The 6,583-nt window shown below is 40.5% G+C and overlaps 1 protein-coding gene across 1 annotated transcript in view; it reads right to left on the bottom strand.

The window, feature by feature from the left end:
- MAP3K13 (mitogen-activated protein kinase kinase kinase 13) overlaps window positions 1-6,583 on the bottom strand; it is a 218,861-nt gene that overhangs the window by 118,149 nt on the left and 94,129 nt on the right. The gene's annotated exons all lie outside the window — the stretch shown is intronic.

Genomic DNA, 6,583 nt, shown 5'->3' with positions numbered 1-6,583 from the left:
CTGTCTGTCTGTCTCACTCACTCACTATGTCCCAGCCAATATTATCAGTTTCCTAGTCACCTCAAATCACAATTAAATTCTCCATCTGCCCTTGTGAGATAAATGCTGAAGAGAGAGAAAAACTCAGTGCAATACTCACCACCATGAAGAATTCCTACACATGCTGTTCCATTTTCTCCCTTTTTAAAAAGATGGAAGATTAATTTTTTTTAAAAAAAAAAAAAAAAGCAGCAGCAGCAGCAGCGGCGGCAGCCTTGTAGGATTAGAAACCTAAGGGGGCGGTGGATCCCGCCCACACGATCCTCCAGCCCACTGCGAAGCGGCCCAGGGGCTTGCTGACGTCACGGTTTCATGAATGGATGTAAATTGGGCTGCTTTAGGATTCCGCACAGACCTCCGCGAGCTGGGTCCCGTGGAAAAGAAGGGCGGGCCCTCGGCGGGCCTGGCCAATGGGCTGCAGGCCGCGACTGACGGCTGCCGGCTGGTACAAGGATCTGCTCACAGAATAAACAGAGCCCGCCAATCAGGCGCCTGCTGGGGCCTCAAGGCAGGCTGGCAGCTGCGGGGAGGGGGAGGGGGTGCGCACAAGTGTGTGTATGTGTCCTGCACACGCCGCCTCATGCTGTGATGCTCATGAGAATATTATCTTTACTACTGGAGGTGGGGGGGGGGAATGTGTGTGTGTGTGTGTGTGTGTGTTGAGAGACTGTGTGTGGTGTGTGCGTGTGAGTGTGTGTGGTGGTGGATGAATGTATTTGTGGTGTGTATGTGCGCGCGCGTGTGTGTGAATGTGTGCGCGCACGTGAGTGTGAGAGTGGGGGGGGTTGTTCGCACCACGCGCGCTCCTGCACACGCCGCCTCGTGCTGCGATGCTCATGAGAAGATTATCATTGCTACTGAATGACGGAATCGAAATTTCAGTAGAATAAGTGCTATCAGAAAGTGCATATATCATAGAAGACATCAACAGTGGTGCTGTGGAATGCCCAGCTAGCTAAGGAACTACAGATGAAAATATTTCAATAAAGGATTATTTGTTAACCCAAAAAAAAAAAAGAAAGTGCATATAGAAGAAATTACATAATCTTTTATTCATTACAGCTATTTTCTTTCATTTCTTGCTGTTCTGCAATGTTACTGATACTATTAATGTGTGATAAGATTAATGTGTCTGATATTATTTCATTCACACACATATATAATTCATATATATGTATATTTATGAAAAACTTTCATATATAAATATAAAAAACTTTCTAACACTGCTGACAAGGGGATTATGCCCTGTGCACCAAGGCTTGTAAAATCAAAACAGAATGGAAGCACTGATGATTAAGGAAACATAAATGTATAAATATAAGACAATATTACATAAAGGTAATTGTTTTTTATAACAACATCTCAGTTGACCTTTGTGACACATCCACGTGGGTGGGGAACGGAATTTATTGCTACAGTTAAGTAGAACATTTCCTCATTGGTTTATGAATGGATGTAAATTCAGACTAATTGATATTCAATTGGCATCACTCCAAAAGGCATGTTGATAAATATCAGTGCAAATTTTTGTTTCAGTCAGATGTCTTATTTTTAAGAGTAAAAATAACTATATTAAATTCACACAAATGGAGAGGGACACCCCTTTGTTATTGTCAGCTGGTGAGCACATAACGGAACAACACATTCCCTGGTCCTACACTATTCCCATGGTTACTCATGGACATTTCTTTATGTTTTACCTTAACTTTCTTCAATGTTACACAAAAGTAGAAATTAATATAATTAAGTTATTATCATTTCATGTGAATTACCAATATCAGAACATTTTTAAACACAGGAAATGCCTCATATCCTTGAAACTTGCCCAACAGTGGTTAACATGAAGTTAGGTCACAAGGTGTCCGAGGACCAGGAACACCGTGAACCAAGATAAGTTCACAATCAGATTGTCTCCAGCTGAGGGGTGGAAACTGGTAGCCAGCTTCTGCGGTTGTGGGGGGTCCAAATCTGAGAGACTTGCAAGTACTACAGTCTGTTTACGGCATCTCGAAGAAGAAAACTTTCTAAGCGGTTTAGAAAATAGTGCACAACAAAGATGTTAAGTGTACTTTCCTATGTGCTCAACTGATAGAACATCATTTATATTCAGTTAATATCTATCAAGGAGCTTCTTGTAGAAGCAGTTCACCCCGTAAAAGGGGAGGGCCCCAGTACTGTATCAGTTCATTTCCAACAGGCTCAAGCACACCACAAAAACTTTCAAGAGCATGTGCATACACCAAGATTATATGAAAATTGACAACTGCAAAGAACATTAAAAATAGATTCCTCTGGTTTTTTTCTTTCTTTTAAATTTTTTGTTTGTTTGTTTGTTTGTTTGTTTCTAACAGCAACCAATACCAGCCAGAAGAAGCACTAAAAGAATCAAATTTGCAGAAAATGCTTCCCCCCCCCCCCCATTACTATTGTTAACTGCCTTCCAGTCAGCTACAAGTTGACAGTAGGATTAGATGTAGACTAACTGAAAAAGAGGTGGCAATCTCTCTGTGGGAAATATCAGGGAGGTGGTGAAATCTGTTAAGGTTTGACAGCAACATCATTCATTGTTAAGGAGTCTGTCAAGAGATAGTGGTAGTTCCTGAAGCAATTCAACAAAATGATTGTGGACGCTGTAGAGAGCAGTCTTGCTCTGTAGAGGAAGCTACTGTTTGGGGTCTAAATGTTGTTAAGTGCTGTTGAGTCGACTAAGACTCAGCAATGCTATGGACAACAACAGATCTGAACATTGCCCTGTCCTGTGCCATTCTCATGATCTCTGACATTCTCCAGCCCACTGGTACAGGGGAATCTTCTTCTCCTTACTGACCCTTCACCTTTCTGAGTATGATCTTCCTTTTCAAGGGCTGAGACTGAATGTGGAGATACAAAAAACACTCAGACAGAGCAGCACCACCCAAGAGAACTCGCTATGATGATGGGGATGGTCGAGAATCTGCACTTTCTAATGCAGTGACCATCTGTGCTTACTGAGCATTTAAAATGTGGCTAGTGTGACTGAGGAACTGAATTTTAAATTTCACTTCATTTAAATATAAAAATGAATAGTCATGTGTAGCTGGTGGCTACCATATGGGACTGTAAAACTCTAAAGAAATCAAGCCAAGTGCCACCACCACCAGTCCTCTTAGCACCTGCACAAATTTAGCAGTCAGGCACGCTGATTATGGGAGGCCTACAAAAGCCATCATCACATCATCAAGGTGAAAAAAAGCGGTTTTAAGGACCTCTTCAAGTTTCAACAATGAGAGGCAGAGGAGTCTGGTCTCACTATCCAAGATGAAATTCAAAACTCATTATCAGATAAGAATCCAAGAACAGAAATTATTCAATTCTATTCACAATCATTCAACTATTAAAAAGGAAATACTAAAGTTTTATTTGGTTTTTAGGGGGGTAAATAGGTTTTGTTTTGTTTTGGTTTGCTTTGGGTTTTTTTTTTAAAGACAACTTAATCATAACAGTTAGAATCTAAGAGAAGTTCAAAGTATTATGACCAACTGGCAGTCTCTGTCAGAATTATCAGGAAGAGGGAAGAGAGCTTACTAAATAAATATTATTAGGCTTTGAGGCCCCAGCAGAATTCCCATCATCAAGTCAAACTTTTATGTTATAATCATGCTCTTATTAAGAAACCATCAAATTGCTTCTGCATTGTTCATTACCGTTCTCAATGCCTCTCATGTAAGCACACATGAGGAATTCTTATGGATTACATCTCAACATCAAGAAAGTAAAAATTTTCACCACTGCTAGAAAATATCACGATAGATGGTGAAAAGACTGAAATTTATCTTACATGAATCCTCAATCAACACCCTCAGTACCAGCTGTCAAGAAACCAAAAGACATATTGCATTCAGAACTATTGTGCACCGGGTCACTAAGAGTCGTTGTCAACTCAACAGCACATAACAACAACACTGCATTGGGAAAATCTGCTGTCAAGGACTTCTCCAAAGTGCTAAAAAGCAACGATGTCAGTTAAAAGACTAAGCAGTACCTGAATATTTACAATGGTCTTTTAAATCAGTTGCTATGCAGACAAAAATTGGACAATAAGTAACGATGACAGAATAATCGATGCCTTTGTGTTGTGGTGTTGGAGAAGAGTACTGAATCCATAGATTGGCAAAGGACCAAACACGTCTTGGTGAAAACGCAACCAGGTGCTCCCTAAATGCAAGAACAATGAAACTTCATCTCACATACTTTGATCATGTTGCTAGGAGGGGCTAATCATTGGAGAACATCACGCTTGGAAAGGTGAGGGTCAGCAAAAGAGAGGAAGACCCTCACCTAGGTAGACTGACAGGGACTGTAACAAGTGTGTTGCACAGGGCTCAAGTGTGTCTGGGATGATGAGGATGGCACAGGATACAGGACAGGGTTCATTCTGATCCATCATAGGGTTCATAGGGTTACTGTGAGTCGTACTCAACTTCATGGCACCTGACAAAACAATGTTGTTGTTGTGTAAAGTTGGAACTGACCCTTAGCTAACCCTTCTGTGGGTTTTCATAGGCAGTTAATCTCATGGGAGGAGAGTGCCCCATCTTTCTCCCATGGAGCGGCTGGTGGCCTCGAACCAGGTGCCTTAGGGACTGCAGCACAGCTTCTTGACCCTAGGCCACCAGAACTCCTAACAAAACAATGATGAAAAGGTTTTCTGCTCTTGGTGAATTATTAGACATATGTCTTTTGTTGCTGCTTGTGCCTTCGAGTTGGAACCAACCAATAGCTGACTGACGCTCTGGCGGGTTTTCAGAGGCAGTGAATTACACAGGAGATTGCCCACCTCTCTTTCACAGAGCAGCTGGTGGATTCGAGCCACATGCCTTTATGATTGCAGTCCTGCGTCTTACCACTAGGCCATGAGAGCTCACTAATGCCCTTTAGATAACAATACGTTTCTATTCTTTTGCCCCAGCTTCCAGGAAACTTGGGGCTAACTTCTGTGCTCAGTTACATATATTTCAGTCTTTGTAGTTGGCATATTTGCATTCTCTTCTTGATTTGACTTTGATATTCCTTTTATTGACCTTCTCCCGCCAGCTCACTCACTCACTCACTCATTCACTGCTGTTGAGTCCATTCCAATTCACCATGACTCTCCACTGGGTTTCTGACTGTGCATCACAGCAGGAGGAGATTCCTGTCTTTCTCCCTTAGGGTTTACTGGTGGATTCGGACCACCAGAGATGCACAGCATCTGGGTCAGCAGCACAATGCACCAGGGATTATGGCACAAGCCCCTGCTGCTAACTTCACTCTTCACTGTGTGTATATATCCTTCATGATAAGCCTTCAGATCTTTTTTGAAAATGCAGGCAGTGAATATAAAGTTCTATTAAATTAATGATTATCTCTGTTAAAAGGTGAAAAATCTCACATTAGTAAATTCTAAAATAATTTTTATGAATAAAAAAAAATCCCCTAAAAGTGCACTCAATCATGGTAACCTTCAAAGAACATTTTGCATTAACTAGTCCTGAACTCTTCGGCACTTATTAGCAAAAGGTAGCAGAATATCTTGTCGGGTGGAGAAAAGCAATTGCTCACAGAGCGTATATGCTATCTGTAATGAATCTTAATAGCTGAATGAGCTTTTAATGTATTACCCTTGACAAAAGGATGACTACACCCGAGGGACATAAGAATTCTTCCCTGGTTGATATTGCAAAGGTAACAAATCAAATTAAAAACAAATAGATTTTTCAATTAATAAAACATTTACTATCTCCAAAACACACCATTTTATAATATACAAATTGTGGCAGAGTACCATGAAGCAAACCTTTCTGGGACTAAAAATAACATCTTGAGTTTATGCGGGCTCTTTACACATTCAAAGAACAAAAGAAAGCTTTATATACATTACTCTGTTTTTAAAAATAAAATTTGTACTCCTTTCTGAGAGCTCATGAAAATAAATAACCCAGTCACAAAAGGACAAACACTGCATGGTGCCACTGTTGTAGAATGGGACTGACATCAGGGTTGGGGTAAGACTGAAAAAAGTTGGATAAATTATGTATACTATATTGAAACAGATGATGGAGAGAACTGTTTAAAAGTGATATATGATTGGGTATTATGGTTATGACAAGAGTCCAGAACGAAGGTTGCATAGGGAATGTACTGGGGGGAGGGGCAGGGGGATTGTATACCAATGAAAGAATTTTCTTTTACTTTTCAAAGAGAAGAGCGAACAGGGGGGGAGGGGTGGGCAGAGAGAAAAATGCAACAATGAATGAATGGAAATCCAAAATCTCTGTAAACGTTCATTAAAATTAATAACAAAATTTTTAAAAAAAGAAAATGAACAACCATTCAACTTCTAGTCTTAGGATTCTGTTTTAATTTCCCTCTTCTTCAGGTAGATGGAAGTTGGCATTTTTTATTTTTATCTGGTGGCCTAATGGGTAGCAAGATGCACTGCCAACACAAAGGTATGCAGTTCAAATCTACTAGCTGTTCTGTGGGAGAAAGATGGACAATCTCTTTTGTGTGATTGAAAATGGCT

This window comes from Elephantulus edwardii, unplaced genomic scaffold (genome assembly GCF_000299155.1).
Source record: "Elephantulus edwardii isolate Elephantulus edwardi_28Jun2011 unplaced genomic scaffold, EleEdw1.0 scaffold00031, whole genome shotgun sequence".
NCBI lineage: Eukaryota > Metazoa > Chordata > Mammalia > Macroscelidea > Macroscelididae > Elephantulus > Elephantulus edwardii.
This window is presented reverse-complemented; position numbering and strand designations above follow the sequence as displayed.